A 21,524-nucleotide genomic window follows, 5' to 3' on the forward strand; every position below is an offset into this window, starting at 1 on the left:
TTGTTTGTTTTCAACAAAAATTTACCTCTTTTGTATAGAGCTATCTAAGGTTGGAATATACCAGGATGTAACTGTAAAGCATTTTTTTTTCTTCTTGAAAGTTGGTATCTGATGTGATGGGGAGACTGATCACTTGTATTGTTAACGCTTGGGTGTTTTAAAATCCACCATCCGAATACATGCGAGTCTTTGGCTACATGACACTTTGAGGGATACATGTAGCCTGGTTGTTTGATCTTTCATGACACGATATTCGCTTTAACCCGAAGCACATTATTCCACCAAATTCTGTTTAAGTTTATCAAAGAAGTGGCATTCTTTTCATCAAAAATAATAATAATAAATAAATAAAAAGGATACAAGGAGATTAGAAAACTTATTGCTTAACCCTCCTCTCACCTCAGACCAACGAAAGCGCCTATCTAGCTTGGACTTCTCACACAATAACATGAAATCTGTCTTATTGATCATTCAAGGAATGTAATTCTTAAATAACCGCAAGTTCAGAGGTTGAAGAACTTGGCATCAAAAAGAATTATAAGATCACAATGTTCTTGAAGGCTTTATTCATGGTCACAGTTGTTTGTTTGAGATGTCCAAGTTCATTTTCAACACTCCAAATGTTTCAGAGTGGTTTTGGCACCTGTCCAAGATCACCCCATGTTTAGAGCACAAGAAACCATTTCAAAGAAGTTCATCAAGATTTTCAATAAATAAAGGTAATAAACTTCAAAGACGGACATTTCATGCTCATTATCATACAATCACTTATTCGCATACTTCGTGTGGGGCTAATAGTTTTCATTTCCCATTTCATGCACCTTTACGCTCCGCTTATAGCCTCATCCCTCTCTTGGTGAAATTTATGATAGATTCTATAGGAACCGCATGATCTTATTTAGTCAAATACCTAGCGTAGCTATTTAGAAGAATGATACATTCAATATTTTTTTTCTGCTTTAGCCGAATACTATCAGCATTTCAAGAAACAGCAATCCCTTCGTGACCAAATTTGCTATTTATCACGGTGCTTTAGCAGAATACTATATATGCACCAAATATAGCAGTGAACTTCCCAAAACCAATAGTTATTCACCATCTAATCAAGTAATTTTTCCATAGCAAAAAGTACTTGAATAAACTTAATTGGACATGATGAACAATAAGAATTGAGGGTGTCGAAGGTGGCATGGCAAGCATCAGTTCATATGTAAAAAAACGGTATGAAGACAAAGCAAAAATCATATTTATAAGCGACTAAAATGGAATCACAGATAAATCCTCTTTCTATTTCATCATATGACGAGCCAACCAATTTCGCACATATATTCCTGGAACTAGAATGCATAAATAACCGTGGCGGCCGGATCTATATCAAAACAAAAAAATTAAATGCTATATCAGTTTCAAATTAGGTTTAGCAAGCAACTATTATTACACAAAAGCTGTAGTCTTGTTATAAAATCATACTTGTTCCAGGGTAAGTACTGCATCCTGATTTTCATAAAATTTTGACTATAGTACACAAAAATGTAAAATATTTAGGACACTTAAAACAACCAAAATAGTTAAACCTTTATAAGTAAACCATTTTACCAACATTTAAATCCCAACACTTGGACAACATTAGGACAATACAAAAAATTAAATAGTTCCTACAAGCACTAATTACATGTTCAATCATGGCCGTGCATGTCAAAAACACAAAGCAATCGAGTAATCACTCTAATCATTGGATCGAGTGCTGCCGTTTGTATAAACATAAGTTGTGTATATCAATCAATCTTGCATATTGAAATGTCCTATAGAATGAACAAAACAAGCTAGGGACAATTGTAACAATGTAAATCAAAATATCAAACATTCAATTAATTAATTTTAAAACAAAGTTGAGAACAAAACAATACTTCATCAAGAAATTTCACAGTTCATCTCTTCTTAAAAATCTCTCAAGCCACATTATTGATAATCAATGAAAACTAATAACCAAACAGTCCACTTATAATGTAATAAACAATAACAACTGATTTAAAAGCGCTTTGACGAAAAAGTGCCATATGACTTCCTAAGAGTCTCTGGAGTATGGCCATCCAGTGAACTTCCAGGAAAAAGAGCCTGCAAAAGTAGTAACACGTAAAATGATATATGAATTAATGATATATGAAACTAAATAAATAAGAGAGTGGTTTCATTACTTCAAAGTCATTCTTCTCTTTCTTGGTCCTCTTCTTCTTGCACCTGAGCGGCCTCTTACCTGTCATGGCAAGCAGATCTTCTTCGATCTCTTCTTTCGTGAGTGAAATGGAGATTCTCTGTGGGCTCGGCGGGCGAGAGTCTTGACCCGACTGCTTCTTCTTCAACTTAGCATTCTAGTTATTTTCATGAACCCTAGCTGAGATTGATGTTTCAGGTAAGCTAGGTTTTGATGCATTGCAATTATTGGCCGCGTTGGTTAGTGCTCCAGCTAGGATGTGATCAAAAGCGTCCATATCAGCGAGTGCACAGTCAGCAAAAACATGAAGCTTATATTGAGAGTCTGAGTTTGGAGAAGCCATTGTTGCTTCAAGTAATTTGTAACACAAAGGTGATTGGAATATATAGGATGTTGATGTCTGGAATAAATAGACAAGGAGCTTTGACAACATGAACACTAATAAAAGAGCAATAAATGGTGTTTATATTTATATAATCAAATGTTGAGATATGCCTTTAAATATTTTCTTATTCCACTTGAGATTTTCTTTAAGAAAATGACTTGACTTTTACTGTTAAGAAACTTAATTGCATTCAATATAATTTAATAAATTTCAACACTTTGCTAATTGTTTTCCTTTTCTGTGTTTTTTCTTATGCACGTATATAGAGTTAATTAATTTTTATTTTATTTTTTTGTAAAACTAATTGCTTGATTCAAAATTAGTATCGGATGGTGATACGGAACATTGATTTGTTTGTTTTCAAGTAAGCTAATAATTAATATGAACAACGTATAGATATTTAATGTCCAATATGAACAATGCAAAAATAACTTGTAATTAATGGATTTGGAACATAATAAGATAAAATCTTGTACCAACAATTAAATGGGCCAATTCCATTGTATACCAACTTAAATGAAATTTAAGTTTATTATATTACTATTTAACTCATTCAGCCTAAAATAAATCTTTTGAAGAAATCGGCCCCTATGTTTTACTTTGTCAACGATTTTGACCATTTAGACTATAAATGGTAGGTTTTCTTTGTTTCTTTTTTTTCTCTTCGTTTTTCTTTTATTCTTTTTATGACATTTATTTTGTAGATTCACAAAAACAATTATTAATTAATTAAGAAAATCTTTTTTATTTTATTAAAATGTATATAATTCTAGTTTTAATTTATTTATTTTCCTATTATTAGAATACGTTATACTTTTTCTTACATTTAATTTATAGATTTCTTTAAATTTTATTAATTAATTTATTAAGCAACTTATTTGCATTAACAAAATGTATTTTCTACACTTTTTATAATTTGTTTATTTTTGTATTTTTAATTAAATCAAATAACGTTTTCTTGTTCGTTTGTTAAAAAATAAAGGTGTTCAAATAAACGAAATTAAAAAGAACAAAGACAAAGTATTTATAACTTATACAAACAAGTGAAAATAAAATAAAAGAGCATCCATTAAATACTTGTTTTACCGATAACAAGACCTCAAAATTGATTACCAAATAAACATAAACCTCCAAATAACTCTCTAATATTATAAAAAAAGTTAAAAAAATTACAATGATTGTTTTAAATAAATTTATAAATTAAAATTGGAAAAATATATAACTATTCAAACAAATAAATATTAATAAATTAAATAAAAATACATTTTTATATAATAGATACATATATTGATTGAGTAATTAATTAATTTATTTTATAACATCGAGGGGAGGGGGGGTTGGAATTAAATGTTAGAGACTCATTTCTGTAAAGTGTATTTTAGCTACCGGTACCGCAAGGGTAAAAAGTGCATTTTGTTGTTGGACTTCAGCTTAGCCATCAACTTGTCATGTCCCACATCTTTAGCAAACAATACTAATAAATTAGTACAAAAAGTAAACAGACTAAATAAAAAAGAAGTGATATGTATTGTGTCGATCATGTTTTCCGATCAACATGTGATATCCAGTATGGAGAGTACGACCTGATTTTGTTAAAGTGAAGCGTTATATAACCTAAAATAATTCCATGTCTGGCTTCTATAGTTCTCATCGTGAATTAGGGCATCCCTCATAAGGCAACGACTTGTATCTATACCTGGTAGATCGCAACATCTAGGCTAGGATGTCATAATTAAAGATGTGTGAGCCCGCACACGTACTTAATTCGTTAGTGTTAATGATACAAAATTAAGTATACGAATACAATAATAAAGGTTAGAAAAAAACTTAGATGAAAGTTAGAATATTATTTGACAGTTTTCTGTCATGACGTCCTTTCAATAATACTAAAAGACCATCAAAATTACCGTTTAGTATGTTGGCTGTCACACCCCAACCTAAAGTAGAAATGTCGGGGCGTGAGCTGATTGCTCACAGCTCTCAAGGTACTATCATGTAATATTTAAAAAAATGGCAATATCTAATAAATTCAATTAAATAATTCAAATAATTTAAGTACAAATCTTGAGATAAATGCAACAATATAAAATAAAAATTTAAAATTTAAACAAGTCTTGATTAAATTCTTCTAGCTTAAATCATCCATAAGTTCTTCACCAATCTTGCAATCAGTTCAATCTAAACCTGCATATGCGTATAAAATAAAATAACTTTTGTCAACACAAGGTTGAGTTAGTAAAACACCAGTTATGTCAATACAATATAATATGAATAAATGAGCAAACTGTCCTTATTGCGGTATACAATTAAGCCATAGCATTTAAACAATTCAAACATATAATAAAGAATGGGTAAATTGTTGTCATGCGAATCGGGCATTGGTTACCATGGGTTATCGGTGAAACCATTGTCATGCGATTGGACGCTGGCCATTACAAAAGTCATATGATCATACTAAAAATATGTTTGACCTCTCAGAATGCGTTCAAATAAGCAAATAGCAAGTTAGGCATTAAACAGATATATACACAAGGATTAAACAGTAGCAATTGTGTATACTATACAATAAGTAAATAATTAAGTTACACATATGTCCCCAAAAAGATTAAAATAAGTACAAATGGGAGTGAAATACTCACCTTATCAAATAAACGACGGAATGGGTGCGTTAAGAACCGTAAAATAAACATCACGCTCGAGATGTAGCAAAGACAAATCCTAACAAGAGTAATAACGGGGAATACTACGAATTAATAAATAGACTAATGGGGAATCAAGATATGAACGGGTATTGAGAATATAATATATTTTATTTAAAAATAAATTTTATAAAGGTTATTAAAAATATATAATTATAACAAAACCCAATCCTTTTGATTATAAGTATTTATTTTCTTTATTTAAAGTTGTATTAAATAGTATTAAATATTTGTTTATTATACATTTGTTTATAAAATATTTTACCAATATTAACTTTATATATTAATTATTAAAAAAACATTTTTAAACCTTTATTAATTATAATCTTTAACAAATATTTAATACATAAAATATATTCATATATATATATAGGGGAAGGTTATACTAAAAAGAAGAAGTTTTGTAGGAAGATTAGGAATAAATCATAGCCATTAGATCATGTTAATCAATGGTTGAGATTTAAAATTACCAAAAACCGACATAGTTTCTTATAATTACTCTTTCACCACTATAACCAACATAGTTTCTTAGAATTGTTCTTTTACCAAATATTGTAATGCCACTTGTCAAAAATCTATTGGTTCTTACTATTCTTAGGAAACTCTTTCTTTCTTATATATATATATGGTTTTTAACAAGTTTGAAAAAACGTCTAGTTAATAGTTTGTTAGGACAAAATATTAATTAGTTATGGTTTTAATGGCATTTATAACATTGTTTAAATGATTTAGTGAGATTAATATAATACTACATAAATTTTCCAAAAATAAAACATCAAAACGGGTATGGTGGGGATTCGAACCCGCGCCCTCCAGCCCAGTAACCAATAACACACTCACGCAAACCAACTGCGCTACCAAGCCAGCTGTATAAACACCAAACGAAAAAAATAATAACCAGAAAGCTTGATGAACCAATTCATGTTAAGAACCCTAATAAGATTAATCAGCCAAATCCTTGAATGTTTGGCCGATTGATCCTGGGGTTTTTGATACTCATATATCGACAAACATAATCATATAATAATACCTTGATCGATGTTTAAGAATGGTTAATCTGGATCACGCAGAGTCGGCTAGGACGAGACATAGAGCAGATACAAGCAGGCTGTGATATTATAATTCACCTTAGGGGTTTGATTGGCGATGGAATAAGGGTTATTTCTGTAGGTTTGATGTAACATCCAATTTCCCGTTTCGGTTAATAAAATAATAATATTAAATTATTATGAGTTGAGCTTGTGTTGGGTTAAATAAATATGAGTAATGGACTTGGGTTATTAAGGAAGGAGGAAAGACCATGGGCTTAAGCCCATGACCCATGGTATAAATATCATAATTTCTCATTAATCTGTAACACCCCGACCAAAGGCGGATTATACATCGGGGCGCCACATATTGCTTCATTACTCGCGACACTATTGGTGTCAATATTTATTAATACACATTTTATCGCGCACGCGCAGCGGGGAAAATAAAGAACATAAATCAAACATAAATCAATATATTATAAATTATAACACTCAAACAACATTAACTTGTCTTGATACATTTTAATTCTAGGTCCAAAAGTGAAAACGTCCTACGTGTCCACAAGCTCCAAAACAGCTACTGCAAACCTGAACATGTGTTAAAATAAACGTCAAACACTTGCGTGTTGGTGAGAAATCAAGTTTGATACAATACATAGATAATCATAAATCTGCGCGCAACATGTGTATGTCTGGTTTTCAACAAGGGTGTAATCTGATTGGGACCAACTCTAAGATTCATAAGACTGCCAGTGCTCACAATTGAGCTCACAAACAAGACAAACTGTGCATGTGTATACAAAAGAGAAAATCATAAACGAATGTTCTCCCGTGTTCATCTAATGGTACCATGAAAACTGCGGAATAGACCGACAAGACGGTTAATGATCCACACATACAAATAACAGCCAAGTCTACGTCCTCAACACATGGGATACTGCGCGACTAAAGTTCATAAACAAGTTTAAGACTCTAAGTTTGTATGAACACATGAACATCCCAAAACATTAAAAGCAAAAAGGGATTAGGTACGAGATTACTCACTTGATAAACGATGCGGTGTAAGATAAAGCAAGAACCAACTTTAAACAAGCACAAGTTAACCTATAAATAAGATTGTTGTTTTAATGATTTGTTTTAAGTCTTGATTATAAGTTAGCATAATTAATAAGTAAACTATTATATATAATATATATTACCGGAAAAGCAGGAAGAACAAGGAGGAAGACGGAGGCAGAGAGGGGGGCGGCAGGAGGACAACGGCAGAGAGCAAAAAGGGAGGAAGAGATAATAAGTGTAGTGTGTGAAGTGTTAAGAAAATACTACTATTATTTATAGGCAAACCCTAGGGAACACAATCCCTAGAAAAGGGGAAAAGATCTCAAAAAGCAAAAGATTTCAAAAGCAAAAGATATCAAAAGATATGGCAGCAAGGAAAAAGAGAAAAAGGCTGACAGGATTCAGAAAAAGGCATGGGAGAGGACAGATAAAGGTACTGGTCAAGCATGGCAAAAGCAGATCTCAAAAGATAATGTCAGTCACTTTTTCTACCAACCAATGGGGTTGGTACGCATGCTGCGCCGAAAGTAACTATTCAGACATAAGATAGGTTAGGTCAACAGCACAGAAGATAAGACATCACAAAAGCAAACGGCTAGATTAAACAGAAGATACAAGGGTTAAGCGCGGGAAGGCTGAGTGCGCGAGCGCGAAGGCTGGCACAGCAATCCTTAGCGCACTGCGGGAAGAATCACAAATCCTTAGCGTGCTGCGTGAAGAACTAGAATTCTAAGCGCATCGCGGGAAGAACATACATTCTTAGCGCATTGCGGGAAGAACATGCATTCTTAGCGCGCTGCGAGAAGAGTTCTCTTCACGCATCGCAGGAACAAGATGTCTTCACGCAGGCTTCCATGTAAGGAGTCTGGCGCGTGGAGCTGCAGACATCCTTAGGCGGGAAGAACCAAAGGACAAGCAAAGAGTTAAGGAAAAAGGGGGAAACAAGGCGTAAGGGCGGGACGGCGACAAGAGGGAAAAGAAGGCGGAAAGAGAGAAGGAGAGGGACGGGACGGCGGAAAGAAAGAGAGAGAGAGACCGGAAGGTAAATATATATTATTATTATTAAAAGTAAAATATAAGTATAAATAAATATTAAATCATAAAAGAAAGAGATCGGATAAGGGAAACGGGTACCTGGGTCGGGTCGGATCGGGCAGATGTCACAGTCTCCCCTACTTTAAGAAATTTCGTCCCGAAATTTATCTCGAAGTAGGTTGCGCAGAGAACAGGTGCGGGTACTTGATCTTCATTTGATCTTCCCTTTCCCATGTAAACTCGGCTCCGCGCTTGGACTCCCAACGAACTTTCACGATAGGGATACGACTGCGCTTGGTTTGCTTAACCTCGCGATCCATAATCTCAACAGGCTTCTCAACGAAATGCATAGATTCATCAACTTGAACTTCATCAAGTGGAATGTGAAGGTTCTCGTCAGCTAAACACTTCTTGAGATTGGATACATGGAACGTTGGATGCACATTACTGAGCGCGGGCGGCAGGTTAAGTCTGTAGGCAACTTTTCCCACACGCGCGAGAATCTTAAATGGACCAACATAACGAGGAGCAAGCTTACCTTTCTTCCCAAAGCGGACAACACCTTTCCAAGGCGACACTTTGAGGAGAACAAGATCACCAACTTGAAATTCGAGAGGCTTTCGCCTACGATCTGCGTAACTCTTCTGTCGGCTCCTGGCAGTCAGCAGATGATCACGGATCTTGGCGATTTTATCAGTTGTCTCTTGAACAAGTTCGGGTCCTGTGATTTGAGTTTCACCCACTTCGCTCCAACAAATCGGGGAGCGGCACTTACGACCGTAAAGTGCTTCAAATGGGGCCATACCAATACTGGAATGATAGCTGTTATTATAAGAGAACTCGATCAAAGGCAGGTGCGAATCCCAATTACCTCCAAAATCAAGAACACAAGATCGGAGCATATCCTCAAGAGTTTGAATAGTTCGCTCAGACTGACCGTCAGTCTGAGGATGATATGCCGTACTCATGTCCAAGCGAGTTCCTAGTGCAGATTGGAGAGATTTCCAAAAGCGAGATATAAAACGGCCATCGCGATCGGATATGATGCTCAAAGGAGTACCATGACGGCAAACAATTTCCTTGACATACAGCTGCGCGAGTTGCTCAATACGGTAGTTTTCACGAATGGGCAGGAAGTGAGCAGACTTAGTCAAACGATCCACTATTACCCAAATGCTATCATGTTTACTTGTTGTCAAAGGTAACTTGGTAATAAAGTCCATTGCTACACATTCCCATTTCCACGTAGGAATTTCTGGTTGTTCGAGCAAACCAGATGGGCGTTGGTGTTCAGCTTTCACTTTAGAACAAGTCAGACATCTAGCTACGAACACAGCAATATCCTTCTTCATACCGGGCCACCAATAAGTTATGCGCAAATCCTTGTACATCTTATCAGCGCCAGGATGAATAGAATACCGAGATTTGTGCGCTTCACTCAGGATATCAGCGCGAAGATTCTCATCAAAGGGAATCCAGATGCGATTAAGATAACAGAGAATTCCACTCAGATTAGGGACAAAGTGCGCTTCCGCGCCACACGCTAACTCGGCGCGAAGGTTACCGTTACTGATGGATGCGCGCTGCGCGTCACGAATACGCGATTCAAGGTTGCTTTGAATCGGCGCGAAGTGAAGCTGGGTGCGCGGCAAGATACAGTTAAGCTGGCAGGGTTTTCGGCTGAGCGCATCGGCTACCACATTAGCCTTACCAGGATGATACCGGATCTCACAATCGTAATCGCTGATGAGTTCGTTCCATCGGCGTTGCCTCATGTTAAGTTCCTTTTGATCAAAGATATGCTGAAGGCTTTTATGGTCAGTGTAAAGGATACACTTAGTACCATAAAGGTAGTGTCTCCAGATCTTCAAGGCAAAAACAACTGCACCAAGTTCGAGGTCGTGAGTTGTATAATTCTTTTCATGAACCTTAAGTTGCCTTGATGCGTAAGCGATAACCTTGCCTCGTTGCATAAGAACACAACCGAGACCTTGGTTGGATGCATCGCAATACACGATAAAATCATCATTACCCTCAGGTAGCGCAAGAACAGGAGCTTCACACAACAAACGCTTGAGTGTTAGAAAGGCTTCTTCTTGCTTCGAGCCCCAAATATACGGTTTACCTTTGTGCGTCAGAGCTGTTAAAGGCAAAGCGATCTTCGAGAAGTTCGAAATGAAGCGCCGGTAATAACCAGCTAAGCCCAGAAAGGAACGGATCTCGGTAGGAGTAGATGGCGTGATCCAGTTCTTGATTGCTTCAATCTTGGATGGGTCGACATGAATACCCATCTTGTTTACAACATGACCAAGAAACTGTACTTCATCAGACCAAAATTCACACTTGGAAAGCTTAGCATAGAGTTGCTCGGTTCGAAGCTTTTGCAACACCAATCGGAGATGTTGCTCATGCTCGGCCTTGGTCTTATAATACACCAGAACATCATCGATAAACACAATCACGAATTTATCCAAGAAAGGCCTACACACCCGATTCATTAGATCCATGAAAACGGCGGGTGCGTTGGTTAGACCGAAGGACATGACCAAGAATTCAAAATGGCCATAACGAGTTCGAAAAGCAGTCTTCGGAACATCTTCATCGCGGATGCGCAACTGGTGATAACCAGAGCGGAGATCGATCTTCGAGAAACAGGAGGCACCTTGGAGTTGATCAAAGAGGTCGTCAATACGCGGTAAGGGATACCGGTTTTTAATGGTGAGTTTGTTCAACTCGCGGTAATCTATACACATGCGAAACGATCCATCTTTCTTTTTAACGAACAACACCGGAGCACCCCAGGGCGAAGAGCTAGGGCGGATGAATCCTTTAGCGGTCAACTCTTGAAGTTGACTTGCCAATTCTTGCATCTCAGCGGGTGCAAGACGATAAGGAGATTTAGCTACGGGGGAAGCACCAGGGACAAGATCAATGCGGAACTCGACTTCACGAGCGGGAGGGATACCAGGAAGATCATCAGGAAAAACTTCAGGGAAATCACGCACAACAGGGATATCGCGAAGCTTCTTCTCTTCAGCAGGTTTGACCACATGGGCTAAGAATGCAATACACTTCTTCCGCATAAGTCTTCGGGCTTCGGCGCAAGACATAAGCTTAAGACCACTGGAGGGTTTTTCGCCGTAAATATGAAGATCACCATTTTCTCGAAGTATGCGAATCATCTTCTTGGCGCAAATAACTTCGGCGCGATTCTTCGAGAGCCAGTCCATACCAATGATAACATCAAAGCTTCCAAGAGGCATGGGGATGAGGTCAATCAGAAAATCGTTTTCGTTAAGGTTAAGCGTACAATCTTTAATCACTGAGTTAATTAAAACAGTTTCACCATTAGCCAATTCAACTGAAAAATCTTCTTTTAAGTTATCGCGCGGTCGCGCAAGCTTCTGCTCAAACGCGCGAGAGATAAAACTTCGATCGGCGCCAGTATCAAAAAATATAGAAGCATAAAATCCGTTAAGCAAAAATGTACCATTAACTACGTCATTATTCGCTTGCGCTTGGTGCGCGGTTATGTTAAAAGCTCGTCCACGCGTTACTTGGTTCGAAATCTGGTTCACCGGATTCGCTTGCGTAATCTGAACTTGTAGTCTCGGGCACGCGTTCCGGAAATGACTGGGATCACCGCAGTTATAGCACGACCTGGGTCGTGGGTTTTGGTAGGTTAGTTGTGGATTCTGTGGGTAGACTGGTGGTGTTTGCGCAATTGGGTTGGCGGGAAGGACTCTACAGTTCTCAGCAGTGTGACCAGCACGGCCACATCGGTTACAAAGTCGACACGGGGTTTGGGTTAGGTGGTGAAATCTACAGGTTGGGCAAAAGGGATGGTTTCCTGTGTAAGGTTTCTTAGGAGGCGGGGCAGGGAGTGCGGGATTGGTTAAGGCATAGTTATGGACTACAGGAGGTGTTGGGTAGGCTGACAGTGGGTTAGGCGCATGAACTGGAGGTTGGTATGCGGGTTGCTGGACAATGGGCGGGTTGGTAAGCGCATAGGCCTTGCGCCTGCGCTTGAGGTTGTTACGGTTTGAGTGTTCAGGTTTGGTTTCTGTTGGTTCAGGGGCAGTCTTGGTGAGTTTGGTCTTCTCAGTTCCCCGCAGGAACAGGGTTCCTGCTCTGACATGGTTGTCGCTGAGCACAGCGGCCAACTCAATGGCGTCAGAGAGGGTAACTGGGTTTCTGGCCCATACAGAATCTTGAATTTCCATGGGGAGACCCCCAAGGAATTTCTCGATTGCTCGGCGTGAAGGGGTAACAAGGTGAGGGACCAGTAAGCTTAGCTCGTGGAAGCGCGTCGCGTACTCGCGCGCTTCGCCACTGTATTGCTTCAAGTTCCAGAATTCTTCCTCCAGGCGCTTAACTTCGTTGGGAGGGCAGAATTCTCGCGTAAGAATTTCCTTGAATTCCTCCCATGTCATGCTAGAAGCAGCCTCTGCGCCACGCGCATGAGCTACTCCATTCCACCATGTAAGCGCTCTGGATTCCAGGACGCTGGAAGCATATAGGGTTCGTCTGTCTGAGGGGCATTGGGTATGGAGGAAAGTGTTTTCAATCTTTTCGAGCCATTGGAGCATCACGGTGGCTCCTTCAAGACCTGTGAACTTTGGAGGGTTACCCGCGTTAAAGGACTTAATGTTATAACTCGAGGTGTTGGTATTGTTTTGGCTCAAAGCTTGGGCTATTGCGGCGGCCATTTCCTGGGAACGTTGCTGTCTACGCATGCGCGAGGCTTCTCTTCTCTGAAATCGGCGAGATAGCGGAGGCATTCTATAAAAATTTTAATTTTAGTTAATATCTTGGTTTTTATCGCAAAGTTTTAATCTTATAAAGCTTGGTTTCACGGAGTTAGATGCTATCAAAAGTTAAAGTAAAATAAATGATCCTAAATGCAGACTTAATAAAGGTAACAAATTCGAATCAAGAATCGACAATTCATGTATCACCATGACTTTCCGAATTCCCAATTTAAAATATACGAGCAAACGAGTATTGGAGATTGACGATTCATGTATCACCATGACTTTTCAATCCTCAATATAAAACATACAAGAAAATGAGTATTGGAGGTTGACAATTCATGTATCACCATGACTTTTCAAGTCTCCAACCTCAGAACATAATCGTAAATGGAAATTGAAAATCAACTATTCATGTATCACCATGACTTTTCGGATTTTCAATCCCAACAAACGAATATGTAAGTAAAATCAATAAAAATCGAAATTCACAAAAATCGAAATATCGCGGAATAAAACATAAAATCATATACTGCGCAAGCGCGAGCATATTCATAAATAACGAGTAATTAACAATAAGCGCGCAAACATGAGATTTCTCTCATGCGCGAGAAGGGACTCTTAGGTATTCTAGGCCGTTACGTCTAACCACCTATCCTAAAGTCAACGAGCTCTGATACCAATCTGTAACACCCCGACCAAAGGCGGATTATACATCGGGGCGCCACATATTGCTTCATTACTCGCGACACTATTGGTGTCAATATTTATTAATACACATTTTATCGCGCACGCGAAGCGGGGAAAATAAAGAACATAAATCAAACATAAATCAATATATTATAAATTATAACATTCAAACAACATTAACTTGTCTTGATACATTTTAATTCTAGGTCCAAAAGTGAAAACGTCCTACGTGTCCACAAGCTCCAAAACAGCTACTGCAAACCTGAACATGTGTTAAAATAAACGTCAAACACTTGCGTGTTGGTGAGAAATCAAGTTTGATACAATACATAGATAATCATAAATCTGCGCGCAACATGTGTATGTCTGGTTTTCAACAAGGGTGTAATCTGATTGGAACCAACTCTAAGATTCATAAGACTGCCAGTGCTCACAATTGAGCTCACAAACAAGACAAACTGTGCATGTGTATACAAAAGAGAAAATCATAAACGAATGTTCTCCCGTGTTCATCTAATGGTACCATGAAAACTGCGGAATAGACCGACAAGACGGTTAATGATCCACACATACAAATAACAGCCAAGTCTACGTCCTCAACACATGGGATACTGCGCGACTAAAGTTCATAAACAAGTTTAAGACTCTAAGTTTGTATGAACACATGAACATCCCAAAACATTAAAAGCAAAAAGGGATTAGGTACGAGATTACTCACTTGATAAACGATGCGGTGTAAGATAAAGCAAGAACCAACTTTAAACAAGCACAAGTTAACCTATAAATAAGATTGTTGTTTTAATGATTTGTTTTAAGTCTTGATTATAAGTTAGCATAATTAATAAGTAAACTATTATATATAATATATATTACCGGAAAAGCAGGAAGAACAAGGAGGAAGACGGAGGCAGAGAGGGGGGCGGCAGGAGGACAACGGCAGAGAGCAAAAAGGGAGGAAGAGATAATAAGTGTAGTGTGTGAAGTGTTAAGAAAATACTACTATTATTTATAGGCAAACCCTAGGGAACACAATCCCTAGAAAAGGGGAAAAGATCTCAAAAAGCAAAAGATTTCAAAAGCAAAAGATATCAAAAGATATGGCAGCAAGGAAAAAGAGAAAAAGGCTGACAGGATTCAGAAAAAGGCATGGGAGAGGACAGATAAAGGTACTGGTCAAGCATGGCAAAAGCAGATCTCAAAAGATAATGTCAGTCACTTTTTCTACCAACCAATGGGGTTGGTACGCATGCTGCGCCGAAAGTAACTATTCAGACATAAGATAGGTTAGGTCAACAGCACAGAAGATAAGACATCACAAAAGCAAACGGCTAGATTAAACAGAAGATACAAGGGTTAAGCGCGGGAAGGCTGAGTGCGCGAGCGCGAAGGCTGGCACAACAATCCTTAGCGCACTGCGGGAAGAATCACAAATCCTTAGCGTGCTGCGTGAAGAACTAGAATTCTAAGCGCATCGCGGGAAGAACATACATTCTTAGCGCATTGCGGGAAGAACATGCATTCTTAGCGCGCTGCGAGAAGAGTTCTCTTCACGCATCGCAGGAACAAGATGTCTTCACGCAGGCTTCCATGTAAGGAGTCTGGCGCGTGGAGCTGCAGACATCCTTAGGCGGGAAGAACCAAAGGACAAGCAAAGAGTTAAGGAAAAAGGGGGAAACAAGGCGTAAGGGCGGGACGGCGACAAGAGGGAAAAGAAGGCGGAAAGAGAGAAGGAGAGGGACGGGACGGCGGAAAGAAAGAGAGAGAGAGACGGGAAGGTAAATATATATTATTATTATTAAAAGTAAAATATAAGTATAAATAAATATTAAATCATAAAAGAAAGAGATCGGATAAGGGAAACGGGTACCTGGGTCGGGTCGGATCGGGCAGATGTCACATAATCCATCCATTTTCACTCATTCCATACACCACCCAAAACACACACTTAAGCTATATCTCATATTTCTCTTTCCCTAACTGAAACCAAGAAGAAATATCGATCCCGACCCGAGGTAATGATAGTATGATATTACATGGATCCTAAACCGCTAGATCTAGTCACGAAATGATGAACCGACACCCTCAACCGTTAAAGTCACGAGATCCGGATGGAATTGGGTATAAATCGATCAAAAGACGAGCTTAGGGGTCACCCTAGCTCGGATCTGGATCGAACGGGACGAAAAATGGTGTGAAAATACATTTTTCCGGCATGGCGGCGCCGGAAAGGCGGCGCGAGCATTTAAGGATGTCAGAGAATGTTTTTGACATTCTCTGACCTAACCCTAGGCGCGTGTAACGAATTCGTTATGTAATTCGTTATGAAAAACTAATGAATGAGCCCTCATTCGTAGGCCCATTCGCTATGCCAATTCGTTAAGGAAGAATAACGAATTAGCTACGTTCGTTAAGTCATTTGTTAAGAGATTCATTACGAAGAACTAACGAATGAGCCCTCATTCGTTAGGTAATTCGTTATGAAAGACCCTTTCGCTATGAAGGTTCATTTGTTATAATAGTTCATTCGTTATAAAGGTCCATTCGTTAAGAAATAACGAATGAGTCCATTCTTTATGAGAGAACACATTCATTAAGAAATAACGAAGGAGTCCATTCGTTAATGGACTGGATAACGAACTGGATGACGAACTAAAGTTTGAAAGAATGACAGAAAGGTCCCTGAACTTAGAATAATATAGATTAATTACAAAGAAACCCCCAAACTTTATTAATTGATGAAATATACCTTGAAGGATTAACGAGTTAACAATAAAATATTATTATAGAATTCTAATGGAAAATTTGTTAAGAGCAGTTAATGAAAATAAATTTTTTCCAAGCTAACTGGCAGGTTGACCCCAGCCAGGGGCTCTGCCCCTTGGACCCCACTAGGGGTTGCCGCCCCTAGAACCATGCTTCCAGGGACGCTGCCCTCGGACCCCCGTTCGTTGAGGGTTATAATTAAACTAGAAACGTGATATGGGTAGTGATAGTAAACTGATACGTGTAATTGTTATACAGTTAGTCGCGCACAGCTAAAGAAAGGAATAACCATTAACTATGAACGTAACAGGACTCAGGTGAGTTTCTATCCCTATTTCCTTGTTATGTTTTCGGGATTGTGTGCATACTCAATGTGAACGTTAATACACTTACCTTAAATGGTAAGTGTATGCTATAATGAATGATGTGATAATATGTATGAATATTATGAATGAATGCTTGTCGGTGCGTGAACGATCTTCGGATATTGCGCGCATCGCGAGGAAAGGTGAGTTATGACAGATGTATGAATGATAAATGAATGATTATGAGTAGGTATGAATTATATAGTTAAATGTATGTGTAAATATGTGTAAGTATGGTTGAAAGGAAAGAAGGGACCAGTACTAATATCTGAGATAGAATGGACCATTCCTTAATAATATCTAAGATAGAGAATGAAGGGATCAGACCCTAATAATATATGAGATAGAGAAGAAATGAACCAGACCTTAATAATATCTGAGATAGAGAAGAATGGGACCACACCCTACAAATATCTGAGATGGTAAAGATAGTTATGTATGTATTATGAAAGTATGAAAGTATGATGACACTACAAAAAAAGTAATCTTTAGTGACTAAACTATCAAGGACTGATATATAAGTCTCAAATACAAATTATTTGGGACTGATTTATCAGTTACAAATAATATTCGGTACTGATTGTTATATGACCGATGTTAGTGACTGATAATTAGTCGTTAGTAGTGTGACACCTTATTTGAGACTGAATTTTAGTCACAAATATATCTAGCAAATTTATGGCTTTGAAGGGTAACTTACAGGGACTGAATTTCAGTCTTAAATATGTAATGAAAAATGATAAAAATGTATAGAAACTGATATTTAGTCTCTAACATTGGAGGAATGTATTAGAGACTGAATTGAGTTCTTAGATTCACAAAACATATCAAGTTCGGGACTGATATTTAGTCATTGATGCAATTTGTATATGAACAGATCAGAGACTATTTTTTAGTCTCTAATTATTTGGTGTGAATTCTACCATTTGAAGGAAAGTAACGGAGACTGGAGATCGTCTCAGAACCTTGTAAGGGACCTTATTCAGAAATGATATGTAGTCTCCGAATAATTTTGTAGATGAGATAGTAGAGACTAATATTCACTTCCCTGACATCTTGTTTGAGACTAATTTCTAATAACTAATATTTTGGCACCTTATTTGGCGTAAATGTAAAGAGTCTAGTCTTTGATATGGAGGTAAAATGTTATATACTAATAATATTTCAAATATGGATTGAATTAGAGATATTTAGTCTTGAAAATCTTTTGTATATGAATAGATCAAGGATTGATTTGTGGTCCTTATTTATTTATTTATTTATTTATTTATCATAAATTCTACATTTTAAGAAAAGTATTAGAGGGTAAAATTTAGTCTCAAAGATGTTGTAAATTGAAATTGACATTTAGTGTTAGATTTATTTTGTAGATGAAAATTTAGGAACTAATTTTAATCTCTAATAGTCGGAAAATATTCTATCAGTTGTCACAATTCATATAAAAACACAACGAGGATTTCAATTTTCTCATACAACATTAACAATTCAGCAATTTTGTAAAGAGAATCATTCTCAAAATGGGTTTTAGATGGCTCCATGGATCCCAAACTAGTGTAGTAGTAAAAATCCAAAAAGAAAAACAGTACTAGAAAAATAATAATTAATACAATATGTAGCAAGATCGGGTTACAAGTATTAAAAATATTACTAAAATAGTTTTAAAAAATCATAGCATAAGTAAAATACAATATACATATAAAAGACTTACAATAGTAGTAAAATTTGTTGCTAAACTAAAAATATATATTGAAGAAAATAACTGAAGTAATTAAGTGAAAATCTGTACAGAAATAAAAAAAAATAAAATAGTTGAAAGAAAATATCTTGTCAAGTCAATGATCTTCAGTTTACGTGGATGAGGTGAGACATCCCAAAACTTTATTTAAACAATCGGAGGTCTTGGATTCGAGTTCCACCTGGGACAAAAAGTAGGAGGTTCCGGTGGGTTAGCGGGCATTCTCACATATGACTGTTTCCTCCTATGGTGAAATAAAAATGATCGTGCATCAGTGGTCAATTAGTGGTCTAAATAGTAATTTAAAAGAACAATGTCTTCATCTATCAAAGTCAAACTTTGTTATAGACTTTATAGCTGTAGTCAAATGATGATCAATTGGGATCTTGATGTTAGTTAAAGTAAATGATGATTAACTTGGGATAATTAGGGTCATTGATTATCAGTTAAGGCATTATGGTTGATATGAAATATTTATGGTCATTTATGTCTTTAGGAGAGTCACAATGCTAATTTTTTTTACTAACTAAAAATTTACACTCTATAGAGTTTAAACACGTGACCTCCAATTTTTACACATTAATTCCCTTACAAACCCATCAAAATGGGAATGCGTTACAATGAAAATTAGTCCACATGATATCTACGGTCCATTGTAACTTATAATGACTTAATACGATCCAAACAACCCGTTAAATCCAAGTGAAACATAAAATTTCTTGTCTAGACCCATCACAACCTGTGAAGAATTGTCTTGATTCTTAAAAATAAGTGTTTTTATTCTCAATGACATACTTTAAGGAATCTAACACATCAAGAGTCAAGACATAATGTAATCTAGACTATTACGCCCCACGATGACAAACTGACCACTTATAGTTAAAACTGATCAATTGTAATATAAAATATTAAAATTTATTTAGATGTTTAAATAAAATTAGTATGCGTTATTTGAAAGATATAATAATTTTATTACAAAAAAAATTATATTTATTACTAATATTATATATAAAATCAACAAAATTTTAAATTGTTTTATATGTTTTATGAAAATTTTAAAATTCAAAAAAAATGTAAATGTTAAATTTCTCCAACCATTCCCACCTCAAATTTCCCCAACCCGTAAATATTTCAAACTAATCCCTCTTTAATTTCAAAATTTCTCAAAAATATTTCATGTTCCCGCTCCCTCCCTAGCCCTAAATCGACCGCTTCCTAAATTATCCTTCAGATTCCGAATGAGTGAAAAAAGATTGTCCCTTCTTCAAACTTTCCTTCTCATGGCAATGTAGAACTTAAAGATCTTAGACGTAACTTATAACTATATGAATATGTAAACTCGATCCGTTTTTACAATTGACGTTTCTTGAATCCTTGATTATGAGAACATGTGAGGCATGGTCCAAAAACGAATTGATTACCCTATGCATTAAAAGAGGTGGAAAGATTGGCAGAACCAGTGGTTGGAAATCAACTCTGATTGTCGGGTTTTGTTGTTACCATCCTGTGGCTAGGTTTTTAATTAAAGTTGTTTACATTACGTTAATGGATTAGGTCATGAGGATTTGAAGCTACTATTGATTTATCTAAACTGATAGAGAATTTGTCATTAGTTTATACATGTGTTTGGATGGGCCTTACATACAGTTTTTGTGATTTTTGTGAATTTATAGGGTCCAAGGCATCTGTGTGATTTCGGAGCCGAAATCACACATTAATTCTTAGATTCTTTTTCACATCCATGCTAAGGTATGATTTTTTTCAAGACATATTGTTGCTATTGTTGTGCTGGTAGGTGTCGTATGAACCTATTATCTTTTTTAATTCTTTTTTAAACTACTTGTTAAACTATTATGACTTTGTCCATGTTTGGCCATTTATTTTTTTTTCTTTTTTTGCATACCTTATATATCAAGTACTTGTAGAATTACACATCATTATTGTAAGTTGTTGTAATTTTGACTTTATTGCTAGAAATGAAAATTATAGATTTTTTTATTTGTGTTAAATGGATGAATTCTGTTTCTTTGTGCAGGAACCATCATGTGACAATGAACATTGTTAAGCCAACAAAACATAACTGGCTGGACATCTACAGTGGCAGTAATCTCACATGGAATCAGTTTAATGTACAAGTACATGCCAAGGCGAGTCAAATACAAATTTCATTAATTTGTTTGACATTGTGGTTTATCTTAGTTCTCTTTTTATCACCTATATATTAGTAGCCTTCTAAATATTATGTAGTTTATAAATTATCAGTTACTTTAACCCTACAAAAGAAAAAAAAATGATTGGTTTTTGGGTAGCTTATTACTTATAAGTTTAATCATGTGTAGCTTACTATTTTGTTATATTAATAGCTATTAATTTATCGTATTTGTTATCATGTTGTAGGATATGCTTTCTATCTGTCTTTGGAAACCAACTGCTCTCGCCATTAATTAAGAGCTGAATTTGTGGTAGGAATCACTGTGATATTGTTGAGGAGGATACCACGAGGGTGGATTAGGAAATGAACCTTCTATTGTACAACTTTCTTTGATTAACTCTTATTAAAACAATATAGTATTTTTCTCTATCTTTTTAAATATTTATTGATGTAATTTTATTGTATGTTGATCTACCATTTTCTGGTTCTCAGTAAAACTTTTATGTTTGCATGGTTTAGATATTTTGTAGTTCTAAAACTGGTGAATTAGGGCATGATTTTCATACATCGAATTTTGGACACTAAATAAATATGTTGGATACTAAAAAACGATGTTATAAGAGACAAATTATTAGTCTCTGAAATAC

The sequence above is a fragment of the Bidens hawaiensis genome, unplaced genomic scaffold, assembly GCF_021521415.1.
Source record: "Bidens hawaiensis isolate Kalapana, Puna unplaced genomic scaffold, B.hawaiensis_p1.1 tig00006359_1, whole genome shotgun sequence".
Lineage (NCBI taxonomy): Eukaryota > Viridiplantae > Streptophyta > Magnoliopsida > Asterales > Asteraceae > Bidens > Bidens hawaiensis.